The sequence below is a fragment of the Macaca nemestrina genome, chromosome 2 (genome assembly GCF_043159975.1).
Source record: "Macaca nemestrina isolate mMacNem1 chromosome 2, mMacNem.hap1, whole genome shotgun sequence".
Classification (NCBI taxonomy): Eukaryota; Metazoa; Chordata; class Mammalia; order Primates; family Cercopithecidae; genus Macaca; species Macaca nemestrina.
This window is the reverse complement of record NC_092126.1, coordinates 148080488-148107565: the sequence shown is the minus strand read 5'-3', so window position 1 is coordinate 148107565 and position 27078 is coordinate 148080488. Positions and strand designations below refer to the sequence as shown.

Genomic DNA, 27078 nt, shown 5'->3' with positions numbered 1-27078 from the left:
CCCACTCAACCGCAGACGCTCTGAGTCTCTCCCCCAGGAGGACAACTAAAGGGCACACACACCCTTTCTAGTATAGGGTCTAGCTCTTGACTGCCGATACTTTGATTTACTTCCATAACTCCCTGGATTCCTGACTCGAGTCTGGTGAGAATTTGAGGGATTCAGATTCCTTTGGTTTTGGAGTTAATTTTCTGCACTCCTTACCTGCCTCTCATAGTCAGGAAATGATTACTCCTCGACCTGCGACCTTGACTTCTTAGTCCCTGGTGTTTACATACCTGTTAACTTTTATTTTCCTTGAATCCTGTCTCTTGGTTTTTTTCCTCTGCCTGTTACCACCCATTCTAGCCCTTGCTGTCATCTGCTGTACAGTTGTCAGTTGAGGACTGATTTCTATGCCTTGTGTCCACATCTTGACTTAATAGTATCTCTTGGCCCAAATGATTTCCTAACACACATCCCCTGATCAGTATTCTGGGTCATACCTTCTGCACTGACAGGCCTCCCTCTGTCCCTTTCTCTTTTGGAGGACAAGCTGAGGTACAAAGGAATGAGCCTTGAATTCAGAACCAGCATTTCTGGGTTTGGCATTATGTGACTTTAGGCAAGGCTTTTTAATCTCTCTGAGCCCGTTTTCTTATTTGTAAAATGGAGTGAATGACATCTACTTCACAGGATTGCCTTGAAGATTAAACAGGAGAATGCAGGCATTGCAAGATAATAATTCTAAAATGCTAATATGTCTGTGTATGTATTTAAAATGAATGTATTTTGTCCCCTTCTAAGCATCTCCCTTTATTCAGTTTTGTCCCCTCAAGCAGGCAAGCCATTCTGTGCTTATTGACTCAGGGAAGAAAATGGCAAAGCAGAAAAAACAAAATAAGGATCTTCTGGCTTTGATTTTTTTTTTCTTTCTTTTCTTTCTTTTTTTTTCTTGAGATAGGGTCACAGTCTGTCACCCAGGCTGGAGTGCAGGTGTGTGATCACAGCTAACTGCAGCCTCCACCTCCCAGGCTCAGATCCTCCCATCTCAGCCTCCCAAGTAGCACATGCTGCTATGCCTGGCTATTTAAATTTTTATTATTTTTATTATTTATTTATTTATTTATTTTTGTACAGATGGGGTCTTGCTATGTTACTGAGGCTTGTCTTAAACTCCTGGGCTCAAGTGATTCTCTGCCTCAGCCTCTCAAAGTGCTGGGATTATAGGTGTGAGCCATGGCACCTGGCCCTGGCTTTATTTTCAAAAGCTTTAAGCCCTCAGGGGACTATTGAGGGCACCTGCACATGGCCAAAATAAGTGAGGGTAAGGGGGTTGAAGAGAGTCTCCCTCAGATTAGCAAAGATTCCACTGCTCTAGGCAGAGAAAGGGGGCAGCAGGGGGAAGGAGGAAAGAGGGGGTGTGATGAAAGCAGAGGTACAGCCAGCCCCAGTGAGAGGGGCCCTGTGCCCTGCTTTCTGGGTGGAGCCCTGGGGAGCAGAAAGGACATGACTGAGTAGTAAGCCAGTAGATTCTGGGTTCCCATTGTGGCCCAGAAAGGGTGCTGGGCTGGAGGTGAGGGACATATTGGTGGTGATGAGTGAGGACTGGTGCCTATAGGCCAGACAAGGTGATGAAATTGTCTAACAATTTCAACAGGCAGCTGCATGGATAGACAACAGCAAGGACCAGAATACACCCCTCTCCCTCCCATGATTCTCCATAAACACCCAGAACCTGGAGGCATTCCCTGAAAGTGGGAAGAAGATTTCAAATTAGCTGAGGTTACATATTTGCCACTCTGGTCAGATAGGGGCTAGAAATGAAATTGAAATATTGTATTTTGTGTACAACTATGCAGTAGATTGAGAACCATAACCAGCACCTGTAGAAAGCATGTAGCCTGTGTCCATAGGTGGGCACAACAATATGTTTACTGAGTCTGAATCCAGATGTTGTTGAGCCTTTGAATATGTCCAATGTCTTGCTTGATGTGTGAGGCCTGATAGAGTCACTTCCTGTATCAGTGGTTTTCAAGTGTGGTCCCTGGACCAGCAGCATCAGCATCAGAGGGAACTTGTTAGAAATGCACATTCTCAGGCCTTGTCCCGGAGTGACTGAATTGGAAAGTCTCTCTGGTCTTTCCGATGCATACTAGAGTGAGAACCTCCTTTCTGCATCACTTATGTTTTCTCTTCTTACACTCTCAGTTTCTCAGACTTATTCTCAGATTTCAATAGCCAACTTACTGACTGACACTTGACCAACTTTAGCTTTGGGCCAGCCACACATTTTAAGCTTTTACTATGAAGACAGGAGAGAGCTTCTGATCTTACCCAGAGATTTCGGCATAGCTATCCCAGTTTCATTGAGGAGCTAGTTTCTGGAAGGAAAACAGTGAGATGGGAAGAAGACGCTTTAGTAAATGAGAAGGAATTGCAGGCAAACATGGTCTTAAAAACCTTTACCAAATCTCCATGGAGCTGGTGAACTTCAGAGGGAATGATTTTGTAGCCAGGCCAGCTCCTAGGGAAATTTATGGCCGAAACATTTCCCTGTTTTTGGGTCAGGAAGTGATAGCACACAGATGGAATTTACAATGGGAGTGTGAATGGAGTCTACGTTAGCCGGTGGCCCCTCCAAGGCTGCAGAGCAAAGGCCCTTTTCACTGGCTCTATTCACATATAATGAGTGCTCCCCAGGCTCTCGGAAGAACACGGCTGCTGGCTGGCCCCTTTTTTCTTTTTCCTCGACTGCTTTCACTTTTCAGAGGGCTGCCCTGTTGCGGTCCACTTGGGATTGGTGTGAGCCTTGATTTGGCAGGAGAAAGGAAGAAGTACACGGTGGCCTACAAAATTGAATTGCTCTGCCTCCCTGGCCCCTTTCCTTGAATAATAGGCCTTTGTGCTTTGAAATGCAGGGAAGTCCCAGTTTCTCAGGCTTTTAAAAAACTCAGACCTTCCTCCAACCTCCTCTCCCGCCTTAGGATGCTTAGCAGGGAGTAGTTAAGGGGGCAGAACAATTATTAAATCAACTATTTCTTTAATGTTAGAAATTGCTTGGATAGTTGGTTTCTAAACAATATATGTGATGCATTCTTTCAGATGGACAAAAATATTGGCTCAACTTAAAAATCCAGCTTAAAAAGATTATATGAGAAATTGCTATATTAATTTTTTTTTTTTTTTTGAGATGGAGTCTCACTCTGTCACCAGGCTGGAGTGCAGTGGCGCGATCTCGGCTCACTGCAACCTCCGCCTCCTAGGTTCAAGCCATTCTCCTGCCTCAGCCTCTCGAGTAGCTGGGACTACAGGTGTGCGTGACCACGCCCGGCTAATTTTTTTGTATTTTTAGTAGAGACAGAGTTTCACCATGTTGGCCAGGATGGTCCCAATCTCCCGACCTTGTGATCTGCCCGCCTGGGCCTCCCAATGTGCTGGGATTACAGGCATGAGCCACCGCGCCCGGCCTATTAATTTTTTTTTTTTAAACCAACAAGGCTGGGTGTGGTGGTTCACACCTGTAATCCCGGCACTTTGGGAGGCCAAGGCGGGTGGATCTCTTGAGGCCAGGAGTTCAAGACCGCCTGGACATGGTGAAACCTGGTCTCCACTGAAAATACAAAAATTAGCCAGGTGTGGTGCTGTGTGCCTGTCGTCCAGCAACTCGGATGGCTGAGGCATAAGAACCTCTTGAACCCAAGAGGTGGAGGTTCTAATGAGCTGAGATCGCGCCACTGCACTCCAGCCTGGGTGACAGAGGGACACTCTGTCTCAATAAATAAATAAATAAATAAATAAATACAATACAATATTAAAATATTCAACAAAACCAAGCAGTGTTTGACTGTAGCCTGTGACCCACTTTCATGAAGTATTTGACAGAGTAAAATTGCATTGCCAAAGAGGAATTCGGGCTTTGCGGTCTATTGAAATGGGTTTTTGATAATAAATATAGTTTAAGTAATTCATCTCTCTTTTCCCTTCCTTAATTTTATCCTGCGTTTTCTGTTCTTTTAAAGGTGTGTGTTAATTGCATTGCATTCTTTTTTTTAATCTCGAAAGCAAATTTTGTTGAAAAATCATTATCATTTAGGCGCTCCCATTTTCAATGGTTTAAGTGTATTTTGTACATCTTTAATTTTCGTTTCACCATAAAAGATATCATTTCACTACATGTATTTGAATTTTGTACAGTGTGGCAGAAGATGGAAAACATTCTTCCCTCAAGGACTGTTATTGAACTCTTTGGCTGAGTTACTCAAGGTCTTGCTATAGAACTATAAATTTCACATAAGAGGTTATTGTCTCCCATTCTCAGCTGCCATCACCCTTTCTTTCGTTTCAAGCCCAGATTTGTGTTTTCTCCTTGTCTCAGTCCACATGCTCTCTGTGAGGTTCCACTCACAGCTCCAGGACTGGAAGACATGACCCTCACCTGGCCAATCAAATGATCAAATCCTCTTCCCAGGATGGGGAAGGGAGGCCACAGTGATTGGTTTAAGGAGGGGGCTGTGGTCCAGCCATAGCCTGTGAAATGCAGTGGGACTTTTCTGGGATTGGTGGGAGAGAGGCAGGGGCCCTCTTTCCACCCAAGCTTCAATCTGGGAAAAGGTTGGGTGTGAGGTGCAGCAGCCCACTTGAAAGCCTTAAGCTGCTGGCAGAGGTTGGGAGCCTTGGAAGAGCCTGGGGCTGAATGAAGCCAACCCAGCTGAAGATAGACTGGAGAGGTGGAAACACAGTCCCGATGATGTCATTTGAACCCTGGTGTGAGGCCAGGCCTACCAGACCAGCCTGACCAGTATAGTTTTTTGAGCCAATAAATCTCCATAGTGCTTATGCCAATTTAGTTGGGTTTCCTGTTACTTTCAATTTAAGAGACTTTTTGATAACACTTGTCATGCCAAGGCTGGTCTGGAGTTCAAATGTGCTGGGAATTTGCCAAGATGAGGCTCCAGGCACTGAGAATGAAGCTGAAGTCTGGTTATCAGAACCCGGGCTCCAGTGCCAGGTCCCCTCCCTGGCCTCTGCCCAGAGAAGGAGTGCCCCGATGCTGGTTTCTGTAGAGGGGTGCTGAAGCTGCCTACAGCCTTGCTTTCCCGGGTCAAGTCTGTTCTGAGAACTGTGAGCAGGACTGGACTTGGAGGTGGGGAGTCACAGCCCTCCAGCATTGGGGAGAGGAGGGCAGGGTGGGGAGAGGAGGGCAGGCTGGACACATACTGTGAGGGGACTATAGCAAGACAAAAAACCCACCTGGCATTACATCTCTTTCATTGCAGGGACTTTTCCCCCCTCTCTTTCTCAGTGTGCCCATGAGAGCAGGGAATATGTCTACTTTGGGTCTCTGTCCCGAACATTCTTTTCTTTTTCTTCCCCTTCTCCTTCTCCTTCCCTCTTCTTCCTTCTTTCTTCTTTCTTCTTCCTCCTGTCTCCCATCTCCCATCTCCCTTCTCTCTTCTCTCTTCTTTTTTTTTTTTTGAGATGGAGTCTTGCTCTGTCGCCCAGGCTGGAGTGCAGTGGCCGGATCTCAGCTCACTGCAAGCTCCGCCTCCCGGATTCACGCCATTCTCCTGCCTCAGCCTCCTGAGTAGCTGGGACTACAGGCGCCCGCCACCTCGCCCGGCTAATTTTTTGTATTTTTTAGTAGAGACGGGGTTTCACTGTGTTAGCCAGGAGGGTCTCGATCTCCTGACCTCGTGATCTGCCCATCTCGGCCTCCCAAAGTGCTGGAATTACAGGCTTGAGCCACCACGCCCGGCCCTCTCTTCTTTATTCTTCGAGACAGGGTCTCCCTGTGTTGCCCAGGCTGGTCTCAAACCCCATTGCTCAAGTGATACTCTCACTTTGGCTTCCCAAAGTGTTGAAATTACAGACATGAGCCACCACACCTGCCCTGGAACATCTTCTCACCCTGTTGTGGTCTGCCTAACTTTCACAACTGGATTGGACATCTCTCCTCAGTATTCTCCTACATGCCTTTATGTAATGATCATCACATTTCTTGTCCAGTATTTTTATTCATTCATTCAATAACTCTTTATCAAGTGCTATTCCAGGCACTGGTGGTACAGCAGTGAACCAGACAGACAAAAGTCTCTGCCTTAAAGGAGTTATGTTCTAATAGGCACATGTATACAATAAACAAAATAAATTATAAGCTATTTTCTTTTTCTTTTTAGATGGAATCTCACTCTGTCATTTAGCCTGGAGTGCAGTGGCATGATCTCGGCTCACTGCAACCTCCGCCTCCTGGGTTTGAGCGATTCTCCCACCTCAGCCTGCCAAGTAGCTGGGACTGCAGGCACATGCCACCACACCAGCTAATTTTTGTATTTTAGTAGACATGGAGTTTTGCCCTATTGGCCAGGCTGGTCTCGAACTCCTGGAGTTCCTCAGGTGATCTGTCCTCCTCAGCCTCCCAAAATGCTGGGATTACAGGCATGAGCCACCATGCTGGCCAATTATGAGCTATTTTCTTTTTTTCTTTTTTCTTTTTTTTTTTTTAGACACAGAGTCTTTCTCTGTTTCCCAGGCTGGAGTGCAGTGGCGCAATCTCGGCTCACTGCAACCTCTGCCTCCCAGGTTCAAGCAATTCTCCTGCCTCCACCTCTTGAGTACCTGGGATTACAGGTGTGGCTTTTGTTTTTGTATTTTTAGTAGAGATGGAGTTTCACTATGTTGACCAGGCTGGTCTCGAACTCCTGACCTCAAGTGATCTGCCGGCCTCGGCCTCCCAAAGTGCTGGGATTACAGGTGTGGGCCACCACGCCCAGCCAACTATGAGCTCCTTTCATAGTAGATAAGTGTAAAGGGGGAAAACAGAGGATAGGAACTGACAGGGAAGGTGCTTGTAATTTTTAATGGACTTGGAAGTGAAGACTTCATTGAGAAAGTGGCATTTAAGCAAGACTTGAAGAACCTGAGTGACGGTGCCACATGGGTATGTAGGGAGGGAGAAAGCTTTCCAGGTGAATGCAACAGCAAGTGCAAAGGCCCTTAGGTGGGGGCTTAGTGTTTGAGCAAGGACGCCGGTTTGGGAGGAGTGGAGTAAGCACTTGGGAGAGGAGTGTGGCTGGGGACTTGGGTAGACTGCAGATCACCCCCAGCCTTGTAGATGGGGAGCAATGGAGGCTTTTCAGGAGAGGAAGAACGTGACGTATGTTTTTCGTTTTATTTATTTATTTTTAGAGACAAAGTCTCACTCTGTCACCCAGGCTGTAGTGCAGTGGCACAAACATAGCTCACTGTAACCTTGAACTCCCAGGCTCAAGTGTTCCTCCTGCCTCAGTCTCCTGAATAGCTAGGACTGCATGTGGGTGCCACCACACCTGGCTAATTTTTTTTAATTTTAATTTTTTGAAGAGACAGGGTCTCACTATGTTGCCCAGGCTAGTCTCCAACTTCTGGCCTCCAGCAATCCTCCCACCTCAGCCTCCCAAAAGGCTGGGATTACAGGTATGAATCACTGTGCCCAGCCTTGTCTATTTTAAAAGAACCTTTGGCTACTCAGGTGAGGATGAACTGTTAAATAATCTCTCTCCCATGCTAATCAGTTCATTTCATAACAGCAGAGACTCTAACTGTGTTGTTCACGACTGCTTCCAGTGAGTGACCTACCCAATGTCTGGCTCTGTGAGTTTGTTGAATGAACAAAAGAAGGCCTGAGCGTGTGGCTAGACACAGAGATATTCGCTGTCATTGCATGACAGATGTCAAAAATTGAATCTCAGCCAGGTGTGGTGGCTCACACCTGTAATCCCAGCACTTTGGGTGGCCGAGGCGGGCAAATCACTTGAGGTTGGGAGTTCGAGACCAGCCTGGCCAACAAGGTGAAACTCTGTGTCTACTAAAAATACAAAAAAATTAGCCGGGTGTGGTAGCGGGTGCCTGTAGTCCCAGCTACCTGGGAGGCTGAGGTGGGAGAATCACTTGAATCCGGGAGGCGGAGGTTGCAGTGAGCCAAGATCGCACCATTGTACTCCAGCCTGGGTGACAGAGCAAGACTCTGTCTCAAAAAACAAACCAAAACCAACAAAAAAACCCCAAAGAACAAAAACAAAAATTGAATCTCAGCTAATTGTCAATTTTTCAGAGTAATGAAAGAAAGCTGTGGTCCCTGTGACCCATATGCACAGACGATTGTGCAGATTAGATATAAAAGTTATAACATTTGCTAAACTTTCAGTTACTAGTCCAGCTGAACTCTATGCATTGGCAAGTGGATGCATTAGCACACATGGAAATTATTTTAGAAATAGTGGAGTGTTACAGTTACTCTCTGTTCAATCCTATCAGCAGAGATTTGACACAGAAAATATTTCTGGTATTACAGTAGGGTAGGTTATGGCAATGCATGAGTGCTCCCTGACCCTACCCCCACATCCCCCAATCCCAGCATCATTAATTTTAGGAAACCCTTTATAGCAGGGGAAGACAACCTGTGGTCTGCAGGCCAAACGCAGCCTGTGGCCTGTTTTCGTACAGTCTGTAAGTTCTAAGAAGGGCTTTTACATATTTGAATAGTTGAGAAAAAGTCAAAGGAAGAATAACATTTTGTGACATGTGAAAATGATACAGAATTCAGATTTTAGTGTCCATAAATAGAGTTTTATTTGGGTACAGCCACACCCATTCATTGGATATATTGATGGCTGCTTTTGTACTACAACTGCAGAGCTGCGTGGTTGCGACAGACTTGATGGCTTGTAAAGCTCAAAATATTTACTAGCTGGCTCTTTGCAGAAAAAGTTGGCTGACCTCTATTTTACAGTAAATATTTTTATGCCAGAGTTTCCTTCCCAAGTCGTCCTGAATAGTTTGTATTTTATGAGTGTGCACTTTTTCCTGAAGTACATTACCTTGCACTTTACATGTATTGGAATTTATCAGCCTCTTTTCTGCATATTCCTACCTCTTCATGATTATCTAACTAGAGTTTATTACAATTAGCTATTAACCATCTGGAAATTCAGGTGTCCTTTGTAAACCTGGAAGTGTCACTGTATGTATCTTTTTTTTTTTTTTTTTTTTCTGAGCTGGAGTCTTCTCTGTCACCCAGGCTGGAGTGCAGTGGTGATCATGGCTCCCTGCAGCCTCGATCTCCCATGTTCAAGCAATCCTCCCACTGTAGCCTTCTGAGTAGCTGGGACTACAGGTGTGTGCCCTCACATATGGCTAATTTTTTTTTTTTTTTTTTGAAACAGAGTCTTGCTCTGTCGCCCAGGCTGGAGTGCAGTGGCGCAGTCTCGGCTCACTGCAAGCTCCACCTCCCGGGTTCACGCCATTCTCCTGCCTCAGCCTCCTGAGTAGCTGGGACTACAGGCACCCGCCACTGCGCCCAGCTAAGTTTTTTGTATTTTTAGTAGAGACGGGGTTTCACTGTGGTCTCGATCTCCTGACCTTGTGATCCGCCCGCCTCGGCCACTGCGCCTGGCTCATCTGGCTAATTTTTAAATTTCTGTAGAGATGGGGGTCTCACTATGTTGCCCAGGCTGGTCTTGAACTCCTGGGCTCAAGCAATCCTCCTGCCTTGGCCTCCCAAAGTGTTGGGATTATAGCCCTGAGCCACTACACCTGGCTGACCTGTAGTTTTATCTTGATTCCTTTCAAATTTAGGTGAATGACATTGGTCCTAATTTCTTGGATTCTCTCTGAAAGCACAGGGTTGGAGGCTACTCTCTAAAGCAGTGTAATGTTAGGGAGGTGTCCTGGATGTGGCAGTCAAACTGAGCAGGAAGGGGTATTATTGTCAAGGTTATCTGAAGTGCATAGAGGAAAGGAGGAAAGAGGATAGTGGAGGTGACAGAGAAATAGGGATCAGAGGCTACCTCAGTATTTACTTTTGCTTAAGGAGACACTCCAAAAGTTAGTAGCTTAATACAACACTCTATTGCTCCTCTTAGTTCTGTCATTTGACTAGGCAATTCTGCTGGTCTCACCCAAGTTCCCTCATCGGTGCTCAGCCAGAATACTAGGAGGGCTGGGTCTCACCCCGCATGGTTTCTCATCATTCACTTGTCTTGCCTGGTCTTATACAGCAAGTGGGTCCCCGAAAGGAGCATCCCGAGGGGACAAGCCTGAATGTGGAAGCACTTACCTAGCCTCTGTTTGAACTTCACTTGCTAATGTTCCATTGGCCAAAGCAAAGTCATATGGCCAAGCCCAGAGTCAGTGTGGGAGAGAACCACATATGAGGATTTGAATACCAGGATGCAAGGTTGACTGGGAAACATCCAGAGAGGCTCAGGGATCCTGGTTTCTAAACCCATTGAAAGAGTGGGGCAAAGGTGTACATGATGGATGGGCTGTGGGGTTGGGATGGGGTGGAGGAGAGGCCAGGTCAAGAATGTTGACCACATTCCTGCAATCTAGTTGAATAGCTTCGTCCCTTGGTAGAGCCAAGGAATCACCGAGGAGACCATAATTCCCCATCATTTCCATCAGCCTCTGCTTCCTTTTATAGAAATACTTGGTGTCATCACAGTCTTATTTAAGGTGCTGTGCAAACATGGTTTCAGCACAAGTCCCCAGGTTGAATCTCCAACTGGACTGCTGCTTTCTCGTTCCACCTATATTCACATTTTGGAATTACCACTGACCCTGTAAACAAGAGAAAATGAGATCTAGTTAATCACATGGGCCCTCAGTGATAATTGCTACCTTTGTTAAATGCTCATAAAACTATCTGGCAGACCCTCTTCTCTGCACTGTAGTTCTCCTTCTAGCTCTTTATTGTCCTTGGTCTTGGGAGTCATTTCAGTGCCCTTCTGATTATTTTGTTTTTCAAAGTGAAAACTTTACACATTGTTTTTCTTGGCTTTATAAATGTTATATGCTTGTTTTAAGACATCCAAACAACACAGACCAATATAAAGAAGAGTGTAAAAACCTCTTGAAAGTTCACCACCCAGAGGATACCACTATTGATGTGTTCATGAACATTCTTCAGTTGTCCCTCAGTGAACATATGTGCACACATGCAACAAATGGGATGGCGCTGTGGCCTGTTTTTTTGAGACAGAGTCTAGCTCTGTTGACCAAACTGGAGCTCAGTAGTATGATCTCAGCTCACTGTAACTTACTCCTCTCGGGTTCAAGTGATTCTCTTGCCTCAGCCTCCCAAGTAGCTGGGATTACAGGCATGCACCACCATGTCCAGCTAATTTTTGTATTTTTAGAGAGACGGGGTTTCACCATATTGGCCAGGCTGGTCTCGAACTCCTGACCTTAGGTGATCTGCCCCCTTTGGCCTCCCAAAGTGTTGGGATTACAGGCGTGAGCCACCATGCCCGGCCTGTGGCCTAACTTTTTGAACCCCATTTTATGAATGTGCAAATTTGTTCAATCCCACATTTGCGGATACGTGGGTTGTTTCTAACTTTTGCAATTCTGATTAAGTAATTTTTGATTCTCTGATTTTAAATATGCCCCTGAGGTTTTCCTGTTTTCTCTATCTGGAATCTATTCCTATTTTGCCAAAGATGCCATCTGTGTAGGCTTTCTTTTCTTTGTTTTTTTTTTTTTTTTTTTGGTCTCAGCAGCTTTCATCATGGACATACATTTTGTTTAGGACCTCTAACAGTACTCCTATTATAAATGGTTTTCAAGTAATGTGTGATAGACTTTTAAAAGCTTGTTTTAATCTTCTCTTTAAATAGAGTATGCATTTGGTTGACTAAACATTCACCTGTATAGCTGGGTGGTTAGGTTCCTGGGCTGCTCTCTCCCTCCCATTGTTCAGTCACATTGTGTGTAACCACGGTTACCAGGCTTGGTGTCATTACTTCCTTAAGGTGATTTCATGCCATCAGCATTTCCAGCCCCCAGGACTCCTGGCTGTTCACAGGCTAAACTCCTTCCAGAGGTTTGATGCCCTGGCAGTGCTGGAGTGGGGCAGTCAGTGACAGATCCTAACTGGGCCTGGGCACAGTGGCTCATGCCTGTAATCCCAGCACTTTAGAAAGCTGAGGTGGGTGGATCGCTTGAGGCCAGGAGTTCAAGACCAGCCTGGCCAACATGATGAAACCCCATCTCTACTAATAACAACAACAAAAAATAAGCCGGGCATGATGGCGTGTGCTTCTAGTCCCAACTACTCGGGAGGCTGAGGCAGGAGGACTGCTTGAGCCTGAGAGGCTGAGGCTGCAGTGAACCATGATTGCACCACTGTACTTCAGCCTGGGTAACACAGCAAGACCCTATCTCAAAAAAAAAAAAAAAAAAAAAAAAAAAAAATCATACAAGTGTGTAAAGAGCCATGTATAATGATTACACATAAATATTTGAAAAACAAACATCTCGCTTATGAACGTATTTGAAAAACAAACATCTCTCTTAAATCACTAAGTTAAAAAAATACTTTATAGAATGACATGTATGATAGGTTGTCATTTTTGTGACTTTGTTTTGTGGCAGCCAGGAGATTGTGCTGCTCAGGTCAGGTTTAAGAGAGGACCTCCTCTCAGAAATAACACCACACATCTACAACCAACTGATCTTTGACAAACCTAACAAAAACAAGAAATGGGGAAAGGATTTCCTATTTAATAAATGGTGCTGGGAAAACTGGCCAGCCACATGTAGAAAGCTGAAACTGGATCACTTCCTTACACCTTATGCAAAAATTAACTCAAGATGGATTAAAGACTTAAACGTTAGACCTAAAACCATAAAAACCCTAGAAGAAAACCTAGGCAATACCATTCAGGACATAGGCATGGGCAAAGACTTCATGACTAAAACACCAAAAGCAATGGCAACAAAAGCCAAAATAGACAAATGGGATCTAATTAAACTAAAGAGCTTCTGCACAGCAAAAGAAACTACCATCAGAGTGAACAGGCAACCTACAGAATGGGAGAAATTTTTTGCAATCTATGCATCTGACAAAGGGCTAATATCCAGAATCTACAACGAATTCAAACAAATTTACAAGAAAAAAAAAACGCATCAAAAAGTGGGCAAAGGATATGAACAGACACTTCTCAAAAAAAGACATTTATGCAGCCAACAGACACATGAAAAAATGCTCATCATCACTGGTCATCAGAGAAATGCAAATCAAAACCACAACGAGATACCATCTCACGCCAGTTAGAATGGCAATCATTAAAAAGTCAGGAAACAACAGATGCTGGAGAGGATGTGGAGAAGAAATAGAAACGTTTTTACATTGTTGGTGGGAGTGTAAATTAGTTCAACTATTGTGGAAGACAGTGTGGCAATTCCTCAAGGATCTAGAACTAGAAATACCATTTGACCCAGCCATCCTATTACTGGGTATATACCCAAAGGATTTTAAATCATGCCACTATAAAGACACATGCACATGTATGTTTATTGTGGCACTATTCACAATAGCAAAGACTTGGAACCAGCCCAAATGTCCATCAATGATAGACTGGATTAAGAAAATGTGGCACATATACACCATGGAATACTCTGCAGCCATAAAAAAGGATAAGTTCATATCCTTTGCAGGGATATGCATGAAGCTGGAAACCATCATTCTCAGCAAACTATCACAAGGACAGAAATCCCAACACCGCATGTTCTCACTCATAGGTGGGAATTGAACAAGGAGAACGCTTGGACACAGGGTGGGGAACATCACACACCAGAGCCTGTCGGGAGGGGGCTGGGAGACGGATAGTATTAGGAGAAATATCTAATGTAAATGACAAGTTGATGGGTGCAGCAAACCAACATGGCACATGTACCTATGTACCAAACCTACACATTGTGCACATGTACCCTAGAAATTAAAGTATAATAAAAAAAACAAAAAAACAAACAAACAGCAACATATCTAAAAAAAAAAAAAAAAAAGAGAGAGGACCTCCTGTGAGGGCTGTGGGTAGCTTCAGTCCCTCTCTGTTACACTGCAGTGTTCACGTGGAGGTCACACTCTTCTTGAGCTGCCCTCACCAGTGACTGAACACCAGGAAGACACTACAGTCCTGAAGCCTGAGGCTCTTCCTACCCAATCCTTCCTCCCTTTCTTCTTCAGTGTCAGACCTACAGCGGGGTCTGAGACTTTCTGGGCCTACTCCTATTCCCTCATTCCTTTATCCTTCTTAGATGTTTCTTCCAATTAGTCTCTTGTATGTCTAATTTTGTCTTAACGTCAGCTTCCTGAAAGGCCAAACTGACATCTCTTTGTTCTCAGGACCCTGATATAATGGAGATGGAACAACCTCTGAAGGTTGTTGTGAGGATTAAATGAGGTATTGCTGAGAAAGGCTTAGTAGAAGGCCAGCACAGTGTAGGAGCTTTGTGATATTATTCCCCAGGTGAGTAGGTGGAGAATGGTATCTGTCAGATGTCAGTTTCATTAGCTGTTGCAACCCAGTGGACTGGCCCTGAATCCCTGCCCCCTGGGAGTTTCTTCAGGAATAAGGGACTAGAAATTGGAAATGGGAAGCACTGGGAAGATGCATCCCAGGTCCTCAGGGAGTGAGCATACAGCTTCTAGAAGAATCTCTTGGTTTGGGGGAGGCACTAGTGCGGAGCCCAAATTGGAGGCTTTGAGCTCTATCCCTCGCTGACAATAGCACTGGCCACTCGCTGTAGCTTGGAGGAAAGAGCCAAGGGGCAGCAGAACATGGTGAACCTGGGCATCAGCGTCAAATCCCAGCTCTGCCATTTACTACCTACCCCAGGCTGCTATTAGATTTCAGATGCTAAAGATAGAATGCTGAGCACAGAGTGAATGTCTAAGACCTACTAGTTCAGCTTCCTCCCCGATACCATTTTCATTCTGTCATACTTATAACTACTCTGGGTTTGAGAATTATGGCCGGGGCCTGTGCTAAGGAGTCACAGTCTAATCTCTGGATTGCTGGGAATAAGAGGAAGGTCTGGGGAAAGAAAGGAGGGAGGGCAAGTGGACGTGAAGAAGAACAGAGCTTTCATTAGGCAAGTGTTTATGGGCAACCCCCATGTGCCAGACTGTCTGCTGGGTGTTGGGTTATGCAGGCAATTAGGACACAGGCGCTGTTCTTAAGGAGCTCAGATGCTGATGGGGAAGTTACTGTTGTGGACTAACAGGTTTGCAAGTCGTACATGGGGTCCCGTACTACAGACAGGCACAGAGCTCGGCAGCAGTGTGACCCTGGACAGAATTGTTTGTGAAACGTCTCCCCTTCAAGACCAAGTTATTATAGCTCTTGTGATTTTGTGTGGTGCCTAGATTTCCCCCTGTTGTATACTCAATTCATGAGTACTTACTCGAGTCTCACTCAAGGGCATGGAGACCCCAGACATCTTGTTCATGTGCACCCCAGGGCCCAGCACACGGTAGGCAGATGTGTTGACTGAGTGATCTTCAGTTTCCTTATTTTAAGATGAAGATAACATTCATCTTAACAGGCTGTTGTGTGAATTAAATGAAGTAATGTTTATCAAGTGTAAAATCGCCTTCTAAATGTTATTATTATAGACTTTTCAAATTGGTGCAGTCTCTTGTGGATTAAGTCAGTGACTTGAGCAGTCATTCTATACCTTTCTCATGGCTATTTTGAAGATTAAATAAATTAATATGAATAAAGTGGTTAGAACAAGGCTTATCACATCATAAACACTCAAAAAGTGTTAGCTAAATCAACAAGGGTAAAATTTCAGCTATGCAAGATGATTAAGTTCTAGAGATCTCTATATAGTTATAGTATATAGTTAATACTGCTGTATTGTGTACTGGAAAACCCATTAAGAGGGTAGGTCTTATGTTAAGTGTTCTTTTTTTTTCTTTTCTTTTTTTTTTTTGAAACGGAGTCTCGCTCTGTCGCCCAGGCTGGAGTGCAGTGGTGTGATCTCAGCTTGCTACAACCTCCACCTCCCAGGTTCAAGCAATTCTCCTACTTCAGCCTCCTCAGTAGCTGGGACTACAGGCATGCGCCACCACGCCCAGCTGATTTTTGTATTTTTAGTAGAGATGCGGTTTTACCATGTTGGCCAGGCTGGTGCTGAACTCCTGGCCTCAGTCTGCCCGCCTAGGCCTCCCAAAGTGCTGGGATAACAGACATGAGCCACCGCACTGGGCAAGTGTTCTTGCCACAGTTAAAAACAAACAAACAAATGTGTAGGAAAAAATATAGGTAAGAAAAAATCGAAGCAGCGTTACAGCTTATCAGAGTGCCCAGAACAAATGCTGTGTAACTTCTAGAATTTATCATCTACATTGGTTTATAACCCTTTACTATTTCAAAGTAAAGTGGTGACAGAAGGTGGTGGTGGGGGATATTAGGTACTTTAAGTATTATCTTCGTTGCCATTCTTCGGTGTCATTTTACCCAACCGAATTATGAGGTTCAGATAACTGAAGCCCCTTGCTCGGATTGCAAGTTAATATGTGCAGAGCCTCCCGCTGGGACCCTGGAGACTGTTCCTAGTGGCTGTTCTGAGACATTCTCGGAGCGGTTCGCCAGGTGGCGCTCTTCCCCCGGGATAGGATCTGGCCAAGACCCACCCCGCGGCAGACGCTAGCCCTTCCTCACTAGAAGAACCTGGCGTTCTACAGCCAGCAGGTTTTTTGAGCGTGTCTAAGCTCTCATTTTAAAGGGAGAGAAATAAAGCTCTGCGAGAGTATGTCCCTGGGCTCAGAGCCACCCACAAGCACCAGGTGGTGCTGGGGCGGAGTCCCAGTTTATCCAATGACGAATCCCATTTGCCTGTTACCTCCCTGCGGCAACCTGACCTAGCTCCCCACGCCCACCTGAGCCCCTTCCTTGCAGACACTATCTCATGCCTGGTCGCAGCTGGGCAGAGCGAAGTGCTTCTCTGCCGGGCTGTTGCAAAGTTCCACTATCTAGGAGTAGAGCGAGTGTTTGGGAGCAGGGAAAGGATTTAGGCAGGCTGGGGAGGGGTGAGGGGGAGACCCAGGGACGCACCCTCCCGTTTCTCATTCTTCTCTAGCTAAGCATTCAGAAGCAGTGTGTGCACTGCTAAGGCCAGGGCCCCTGGAGTCAAACTGCCTTCGCCGAAACCCTTGGCCTCCCCTTACCCAGCAGTGTGTCCTGGGCACTTAGTGAGCCTTTAGGCTCACTAAGTTTCCCGTCTATAAAATGGGAATAGTAATGCTTATCTCATTGGGTCACCATGGGGACTCAGCGAACATACATAAGGCACTGAGGACGGTTGTAAGCACATGATAAGCGCAATAAAAATCTTAGCTCTCAGCAAGATGACTCATCAGCACCCTACCTGGATAGAGGAGTTTAGGTGAGAATTTCGGGATGATTCACCATACTCCTTGCCTATTCACTCACCGCCCAATATCCTTTCAGAGTAACAGCTGCCGTTTATTTGCAGTTATGCCAGGCAGTATGTGAAACCTGTGATTTCATGATCTCAATTAATCCGTAGATCAACCCTGTGAAATAGGTACTATTATTGTTCCTCTCTCATGGTTGAGGCTTACACAAGGTTAAATCATTTATCCCAGGTCACGCAGTTAATGACAGAAGTGGGTCCCACACTCGTTCCTGTCTGTTGCCAAAGATGAGGCTTTTTACTACTACTCAATATTCTACCTCCTTTTGAAGCCAGTTAAAAACAACAAACCCAGCCCCCCAACAAACACGGGCTCCTGCAGGAGCCACAGGCATCAACTGTGCTCACTGTAATTCTACAGGACTCACCCCTCACAGAAGTCATGGTCTGTAGAGTGAGATTTCTTTCTGCTCTTACGTGGCACAAAAGAGCTAATTTTACAGATGTCTCCCTGCTCCCCTGCAAGGTGCTTTGACTGACACAGAGGCCTCTACAGATTAAAGCTAAGTTAGCCATGGAGCCTTTAAGGGCCACCTTCCCTTCCTCCTGTTTCTTTTGAACCTCAAGGCCACCTATCTGGGCAGGCAGGGGTCCTGCCTCTCAGGCACGTGCGTTCACTTAATTTCTGGGCCATCCCGGATGTAATGCAAGGCCTCAGTGACTCAGGCCAGCCTATCTGGGATTTGTCCTCTCTTGGCATGTGAAAGTGTCTGTGCAGCATTGACATCTTTTGGCCATGAGTGAAACAACAGGAACCAACATACAAATGCAGAATCCCAGAAAGTGAGGGCTGGAAGAGGCTGTAGGAAGTAAAAAAAAATGAAACTTCACCAAGGAAAGGGTCTTGATGAGGATCACATTGAGAGGAAGGAAGGTGATCAGATTTAAGCCCTTATTTACCTTCCATGCCTTCCCGGTACCCTCTGCTCCCAGAGATGCTGAGCTGGGAGGGGTGGGAGTGGGCAGCCAGGCTGCTAAGCTTGTGCATTTAGTCAGGTGTCTCTTTCTTCCCCTCCCCAGCACGTGATAATCCTCTAACACAAGACTTCTCAACCTCAGCACAGCACAGACATTTAGGGTTGGATCATTCCTTGTCATGGCAGCGGTCCTGTGCATTGTCTGATGCTGAGCACAGCATTTGTCCACTACCCACCACCCACTAGTTTCCAGTAACACTTCCCTCTCCCACTCTGTTGCATGACAACCAAAAATGTCTTCAAACATCATCAAACATCTCCTGGGGGACAAAATTTCTCCCCTCTCTGCCTTCTGTTGAGAACCACTCCTCCAAAAGCAGACTCCTTCCTCCTTCCTTTCCTGGAACACATCTTAAGAGTTTGGTATGTGCCATGCTTTGCTGGCTCATGAATCAAGCCCTGGCTCTGTTCTTAAACAATTCAGAGTCTAGCTGAGGAGACAAAGCCCACACAGGTGGCAAAGATGGGAAGCCTCTCCACAGAGACAAGGGTGAGGTGCCCAAAGGAGCACAGGGGCAGATGCCTCACTGTCTGGGAAGATATGAGAAAGCTTCACAGAAGGACAGATGGCAATTTCTCAGGCAGGCAAGGTGGGTAAAGGACATTCCAGGCAAAAGAAATGGAATGTACAAAGGTAAAGAGTTGTTAAGTGTGAAGTTTTGGGGAAAAATATTTTAGTATGACTGTACTCCAGAGTGCACATGAGGAGAGGTTAAGGAAGGGGCTGGAGAGTCAGACAGCACAAGGTGATGATAGTGGTGGTGGTGGTGATGATGATGATGATGATGGTGGGGGAAGAGTGGTGGTGATGACACTGATGATGATGGTGGCGGTGGTAGTGATAGTGGAGGTGGTGGTGGTGGTGGTGATGATGATGGTGGAGGTGATGACGATGGTGGTGACGGTGGTGGTGGTGGTGGTGATGGTGATGGTGGTGGTGGTGGTGATGATGATGGTAGAGGTGATGACGATGGTGGTGGTGATGGTGGTGGTGGTGGTGATGGTTGTGGTGCTGGTGGTGATGGTGGTGGTGGTGATGATGTTGGTAATGATGAAGATGGTACTGGTGGTGATGATGGTGGTGGTGATGATGTTGGTAATGATGATGGTAGTGATGCTGATGATGGTGGTGGTGGTGATGATGGTGGTGATGGTGATGGTGGTGGTGATGGTGATGTTGGTAGTGGTGGTGATGGTGGTGGTGGTGGTGGTGGTGGTGATGGTGGTGGTGGTGGTGATGATGGTGGTGGTGATGTTGGTAATGATGATGATGGTAGTGGTGGTGATGGTGGTGGTGGTGATGGTTGTGGTGGTGGTGATGGTGGTGGTGGTGATGGTTGTGGTGGTGGTGATGGTGGTGGTGGTGGTGGTGTGATGTTGGTAATGATGGTGATGGTGATGGTGGTGGTGATGATGTTGGTAATGATGATGGTAGTGGTGGTGATGGTGGTGGTGGTGATGGGGGTGGTGGTGGTGATGGTGGTGGTGGTGATGGTTGTGGTGCTGGTGGTGATGGTGGTGGTGGTGATGATGTTGGTAATGATGAAGATGGTACTGGTGGTGATGATGGTGGTGGTGGTGATGGTGATGATGGTGATGATGGTGGGGGTAGTGGTGGTGGTGGTGATGGTGATGATGGTGATGATGGTGGGGGTAGTGGTGGTGATGACAATGATGATGATGGTGGCAGTGGAGATGATGGTGGAGGTGGTGATGGTGGTGATGATGATGGTGAAGGTGATGATGATGGTGGTGGTGATGATGGTGGTGGTGATGATGGTGGTGGTGGTGGTAGTGATGATGTTGGTAATGATGGTGATGGTGGTGGTGCTGATGATGTTGGTAATGATGATGGTAGTGGTGGTGATGGTGGTGGTGGTGATGGTGATAGTGGTGATGATGGTGGTGGTGGTGGTGGAGGTGGTGGTGATGATGGAGGTGGTGGTGGTGGTAGTGATGATGTTGGTAATGATGGTGATGGTGGTGGTGCTGATGATGTTGGTAATGATGATGGTAGTGGTGGTGATGGTGGTGGTGGTGATGTTGGTGGTGGTGATGTTGGTAATGATGATGATGGTAGTGGTGGTGATGATGGTGGTGGTGGTGATGGTGATGATGGTAATGATGGTGGGGTAGTGGTGGTGATGACAATGATGATGATGGTGACAGTGGAGATGATGGTGGAGTGGTGATGGTGGTGATGATGATGGTGGAGGTGATGACGATGGTGGTGGTGACGATGGTGGTGGTGATGATGGTGGTGGTGATGATGGTGGTGGTGGTGGTGATGATGGTGATGGTGATGGTGGCAGTGATGATGATGTTGGTAATGATGATGATGGTAGTGGTGGTGATGGTGGTGGTGGTGATGGTGATGGTGGTGATGATGGTGGTGGTGGTGGAGGTGGTGGTGGTGGTGATGATGGTGGAGGTGGTGGTGGTGATGATGATGGTGGAGGTGATGACGATGGTGGAGGTGATGATGGTGGTGGTGGTGATGGTGGTGGTGGTGATGATGGTGATGGTGATGGTGGTGGTGATGATGATGTTAGTAATGATGGTGGGTATGATGATGATGGTGGCAGTAGTGATGGCTAACACATATAGAGCACTTAGCATATGCCAGACATTGTTCCAAGTATCTCTAATACATTATCTCTTAATTTTCACGGCAATCCTTTGAGGAAGGTGCTATTATTACCGCAGTTTACATATGGGAAAAATGTTGCACAGAGAGATGAAGTAACATGCCAAAGTCACACAGCTTGTGTAAGTTCCTTGTGAACCCTAAGAAATTTGGCTATGGAGAGCCAAGGATGTTTGTTTGTTTTTGAGACAGAGTCTCACTCTGTCGCCCAGGCTACAGTGCAGTGGCATGATGTCGGCTCACTGCAACCTCTGCCTCCTGGGTTCAATCTCCTGCCTCAGCCTCCTGAGTAGCAGGGATTACAGGTGTGTGCCATCATGCCTGGCTAATTTTTGTATTTTTAGTAGAGATGGGGTTTCACCATTTTGACCAGGCTGGTCTCGAACTCCTAAGCTCAGAGGATCCACCTGCCTCAGCCTCCCAAAGTGTTGGGATTACAGGCATGAGCCACCTCATCTGGTCGAGCCAAGGATTTTAAGTAGAGCAGCGACATGATGAGTGTTTCAGTTATTTTTAGTTGTATAATAAACCACCAAAAACGTACTTGCCTACCCACCAGCTCATGATTCTGTGGGTTGGCTGGGGCTCAGCTGGGTGGTTCTTCCACTAGTCTGGCTTTTGCAGTGGCTGTAACTTGGTGGCTGGGGATGCAAGTTGGGGCTGGATGTCTATTATCTCGAAGTTTCTTTTCTTTTCTTTTCTTTTTTTTTTCTGAGACGGAGTCTCGCTCTGTCACCAGGCTGGAGTGCAGTGCATGATCTTGGCTCACTGCAGTCTCCGCCTCTTGGGTTCAAGCAATTCTCCTGCCCCAGACTCCCGAGTAGCTGGGACTACAGGCGTGCACCAGCATGCCCAGCTAATTTTTTGTATTTCACAGACGGTGTTTCACCATGTTGGCCAGGATGATCTCAATCTCCTGATCTCGTGATCTGTCCAGCTCGGCCTCCCAAAGTGCTGGGATTATAGGTGTGAGCCACCGTGCCTGGTCATCTATTTTTTTTTTTTTTTGAGATGGAGTCTCGCTCTGTCCCCCAGGCTGGAGTGCAGTGGCGTGATCTCAGCTCACTGCAACCTCCACCTCCCTGGTTCAAGCAATTCTCCCACTTCAGCCTTCTGAGTAGCCGGGATGACAGGTGCCCGCCACCAAGCCCAGCTAATTTTTCTATTTTTAGCAGAGATGGGTTTCACCATGTTGGCCAGGCTGGTCTCGAACTCCTGGCCTCAACTGATCCGCCTGCCTCGGCATCCCAAAATGCTGAGATTACAGGCATGAGCCATCCTACCTGGCCTTAATGTTTTTTCATGTGGCTCCTATTTCTCTCTCTCTCTAAATCCTTCTAGGTCTTTCCCTGTGACCACTCTCTCCAGCAGACTAGCCTGTTCTTGGCAGCTCAAGCTGCCAGGCCTTCTTAATGCCTAAACCTGAACGTCCCAGGACATCATTTCCTCTGCATTGTATTGGTCAAATGGTCACAAGCATAGCCCAGATTTATGGGGAGGGGACGTAGGATCCATTTCTGGTGGAAGGAGGGGCATGTGCATATAGGAGGGGTAGAATTGTTTAGCCGTCTTTGGATACTAGCTGTCACAGCCAGATTTTTATAGGGAAGAATGTTCTGGCAGCATTATGTAGGATGTTTTGAAGAGAGCAAGACTGAAGACATGATGATGAATTATGAAGTCATGGATAATTCTAGTTGAATTAGTCAGCTAGCTTGTCTTTTTCCTTCTATTACTGTGGAAAGACCAAAGCAACTATGTTTTAATAGTAATAATAATAAAACAATAATCCTACTAACCTATATTTCTTGAGCACATACTATGTGCCAAGCACTATGGTAAGTCCATTTCTCCACAATTTAATACAATTATCTCATGAGATGTATATGTTCCTATTTTATCTTTCAGAAAACTGAGGTCAAGTGTATAAGTGTGCTAAGGCTGCCATAACTGTAAGTACTACTGACTAGGTGGTATAAGCAACAGATATTAATTTTCTCACAATTCTGGATGCTAAAAGTCCAAGATCAAGGTGTCAGCAGGGTTGGGTTGGTTTCTTCTGAGGCCTCTCTCCTTGGCTTGTAGGTGGCCTTCTTATTCCTTGGTCTTCACATAGTCTTCCTTCTATGCACATCTATGTCCTAATTTTTTTTTTTTCTCTCTCTCTCTTTTTTTTTTTTTTTTTTTTGTGAGACAGAGTCTCACTCTGTTGCCCAGGCTAGAGTGCAGTGGCGCCATCTTGGCTCACTGCAACCTCTGCCTCCTGGGTTCTAGCAATTCTTGTCCCTCAGCCTCCTGAGTAGCTGGGACTACAGGCACATGCCACAATGCCCAGCTAGTTTTTGTATTTTTAGTAGACACGGGGTTTCACCATGTTGGCCAGGCTGGTCTCAAACCCCTAAGCTCAAGCAATCCGCCTGCCTTGGGCTCCCAAAGTGCCGGGATTATAGGCGTGAGCCACCGTGCCCGGCCCTAATTTTCTCTTTTTTTTAAGGACACAAGTCATGTTGGATTAGGGTCCACCTTAATGACCTTATTTTACCTTAATTATCTTGTTAAAGACCCTATCTCCAAATTTAGTCACAGTCTGAGGTACTAGGAGTTAGGATTTCAACATGTTCATTTCGGAGACACACGATTCAGCCTATAATATTATGTAATTAGTTTATGCTCATGGAGATAATAGGTGGGAAGCCAGACTTTAACCCAAATTTGCTTGACTTCAAGCTCCTGCTATTCACTACCGTGTATATTATTCTTACCCACAAGTGTCTTTAGTTTTTGCCCCAAGCAGGAAAATAGCAAGGTGGGGGACACTGGGCCTGCATAGCTTTGTATTTAGGACGTAGCTATTTCCTTTTTTTTTTTTTTTTTTTTTTTTTGAGACGGAGTCTCGCTCTGTCACCCAGGCTGGAGTGCAGTGGCCGGATTTCAGCTCACTGCAAGCTCCGCCTCCCGGGTTCACGCCATTCTCCTGCCTCAGCCTTCGGAGTAGCTGGGACTACAGGCGCCCACCACCTCGCCCGGCTAGTTTTTTGTATTTTTTAGTAGAGACGGGGTTTCACCGGGTTAGCCAGGATGGTCTCGATCTCCTGACCTTGTGATCCGCCCGTCTCGGCCTCCCAAAGTGCTGGGATTACAGGCTTGAGCCACCGCGCCCGGCCAGGACGTAGCTATTTCTAACCTGAGGAACAGGGATTGGATTCCAGTTATGTGTTCTGTGTCTGTTAACCTGTAACTCAATCATAATGATATTTTTGGAAGATCATTTGGATCTTTTTGGAAGGACATTGAAAAGCAGCAGGGATTTGCTTGAGCCCAGGAGTTCAAGACCAGCCCGGGAAACATAGTGAGACTCTGTTTCTACAAAAAATAAAGAAATTAGCTGGGTGCGGTGGTGCACACCTGTAGTCCCAGCTACTTGGGAGGCTGAGGTAGGAGGATCACTTCAGCCTGGGAGGTTGAGGCTGCAGTAAGCTGTGATTGCACCACTGTACCCTAGCCTGGGTGACAGAGCAAGACTCTGTCTCAAAAAACAGAAACGAAAACAAAACTAAAGGTGGCAGAGGTGGCATATCCTGATGGAACCATAATAGGGGATGATAATAATCACTTCAGGGATGTGTGCTGTGTGCTAGGCACAATGTTAAGTGCTTTACACATGTTATTCTCACAATAACTCTATTTGGTAGATATTATTATGTTTCCTATTTTACATATGGGGAAACTGAGGCAGGGTGGTGCGTTAACCTGCCTAAATTCACTCTGCTAATAAGAAGTGGCAGAGCCAAGCTGAGCACTCAGGCAATCTGAATCCCGAACCTGTACTCTTAACTATTATGTTCCATACTGCCCCTGGGAACCCAGTGAAGAATGGTTATGTACCATTTCTACAAAAAGAATCTAAGTCAGAGAAGACTCATTAGGCCTCCCTTACTCTGCCAAGATGGCTACCATTCCTCCATCTGTTTTCCATCTTCTAGAAATGAATGGGATAAATGGCCAATAAGTACATGAAAAGATGCTCAACATTACTAATCACTAGGGAAATGCAAACTGAAGACACAGTGAGATTCCACCAACATCCGTTAGGATGACTATTATCAAAACCAGAAAACAATAAGCATTGGCATGTATATGGAGAAACTGGACCCTTGTGCATTGCTGGTGGGGATGTAAAATGGTACAGCCATTATGGAAAACAGTATGATGGTTCCTCAAAAAATTAAATATAAAATTACCATATGATCCAGTAATTTTACTTCTGGGTGTATACACAAAATAACTGAAAGTATGAACTTGAACAAATATTTATATACTAATGTTCATAGCAGCATTCTTTGCAATAGCCAAAAAGTGGAAACAACCCCAGACATCCATCATTGGATGAAGGGATAAAGAAAATGTGCTCTAAGTATAAAATGAATATGATTCAGCCTCAAAAGGAAGGAATTCTGATACACACAGCAAGATGGATGAACCCTGAAGAAACGATGTTAATTGAAATAAGCTAGGTACAAAAGGATATATGTACATGATTCCTCTTACATGAAGTATGTAGATTAGTCAAATACATAGAGAGAGAAAGTGGAATAGAGGTTACCAGAGGCTGGGGAAGAGGAGAATGGGGAGTTCACGTTTAATGGGTACAGAGTTTCAGTTTGGGATGATGAAAAAATTCTGGAGATGGATGGTGGTGATGGTTGCACAATGATATGAATATACTTAATGTCATTGAACTGTACACTTAAAAATGGTTAAAATGGTAAAATTTATGTTATGTATATTTTACCGTGATAGAAAAAAGAGCTAAAAAATGGAAATCTCTTGCCCATTGTGATATTACTTTCCATTTTCCTTGTCTGTGTGTCTTTTTTATACCTTTGCTGTCATTTTAGTGGAGTCTCAGGATGAAGAAATAAATGTGTGTGGTTAATCCACCAATCACAACGAGTTCCCCTAAAATGTATTTCAAATGCCTGCTACCTGGATGGCACTATGCTAGAGAGTAGAGATATGGTAGGTTTTCATGTTGAGGAAAGAAAGAAAAACAGCAGGCACAACACTCCTTCAGAACTTCCATGCTGTAAAACAGTTTTGGTTCTGAGGTCACTAAAGAATGAAGAGAATAGAGAGCATAGATTTGCAGCAATATTGAATATATTTGCTGTCATCTTGTACTACAGCCCTAAGTTGCCATAGCAACAGACCAGAGCAGAAACTTCATTAGAGGAAGAGCTCCTTGAATTTTAACCCTGTTATTCAATCAGGCATGAGTGATGGGGAAGGCCATCAGATGGCACCCATAAGATCTTTTACTTTGATAAGCTGTATAATTAGCTAAATCTAATAAGCCTTTGGAACAAGTAAAACAACAACCCCAAACCTCACTTTTTGCATCTTTTCCAGAGTCAACAGTAGCCAAAAGATTTCCTAGGAATTTCCTTCGTGGAATGATTCAAAGCAATGCTAGCAATAATATTGGAGCATCCCATTCATCAACGAAGGGCAGGAAGGAACACTAACAGATTAATGATAGATAATAGCTTACTTTTATTGGCATTTGGCATTTGGAAGAAGATGCCTGGCATAAGCAGGTCATCAAATAAAGAAATTACTGTGTAATAGTCAAGTCTATGTCACAGGTTCGGGGAGCTGTGTCTTTGGAGAGGAGAAGGATGCCTTCCCAAACACACACACACACACACACACACACACACACACACACACACACACAGACACACGAAAGTTTCAATAGCAATTTCAATTCAACATGCAGTGAGTTCATATTGCTAAGGGAATTTAGAATAAAATGTGATCGGAATCAAGCAAGTGTGGGTGGTGGTCATTCCCACCAAGGATGGCTTGCAAGAGGACAGGAGCTTTTATTTTAAGTTTAGGGATACATGTGCAGTTTGCTACATAGGTGAATGTGTGTCATGGGAGTTTGTTTTATGGTTATTTCATCACTCAAGTATTAAGCCTAGTACCCATTAGTTATTTTTCCTGATCCTCTCCCTCCTCCCACCCTCCACCCTCTGAAAGGCCCTAGTATGTGTTGTTTCCCTCTATGTGACCATGTGTTCTCATCATTTAGCTCCCACTTATAAGTGAGAACATGCAGTATTTGGTTTTCTGTTCCTGCACTAGTTTGCTAAGGATAATGGCCTCCAACTCCATTCATGTCCCTGCAAAGGACATGATCTC

The 27078-nt window shown here is 45.4% G+C and overlaps 1 long non-coding RNA gene across 1 annotated transcript in view; it reads left to right on the top strand.

Moving 5' to 3' along the window:
* Positions 1–26595, top strand: part of LOC105477654 (uncharacterized) — a 68134-nt gene extending 41539 nt beyond the window's left edge. The window contains exons 2-3 of the long non-coding RNA XR_984868.3: positions 22780–22823; positions 26281–26595. This is a non-coding gene — a long non-coding RNA (uncharacterized lncRNA). The remainder of the gene's footprint in view (positions 1–22779; positions 22824–26280) is intronic.
* The last annotated feature ends 483 nt before the right edge of the window (positions 26596–27078 follow it).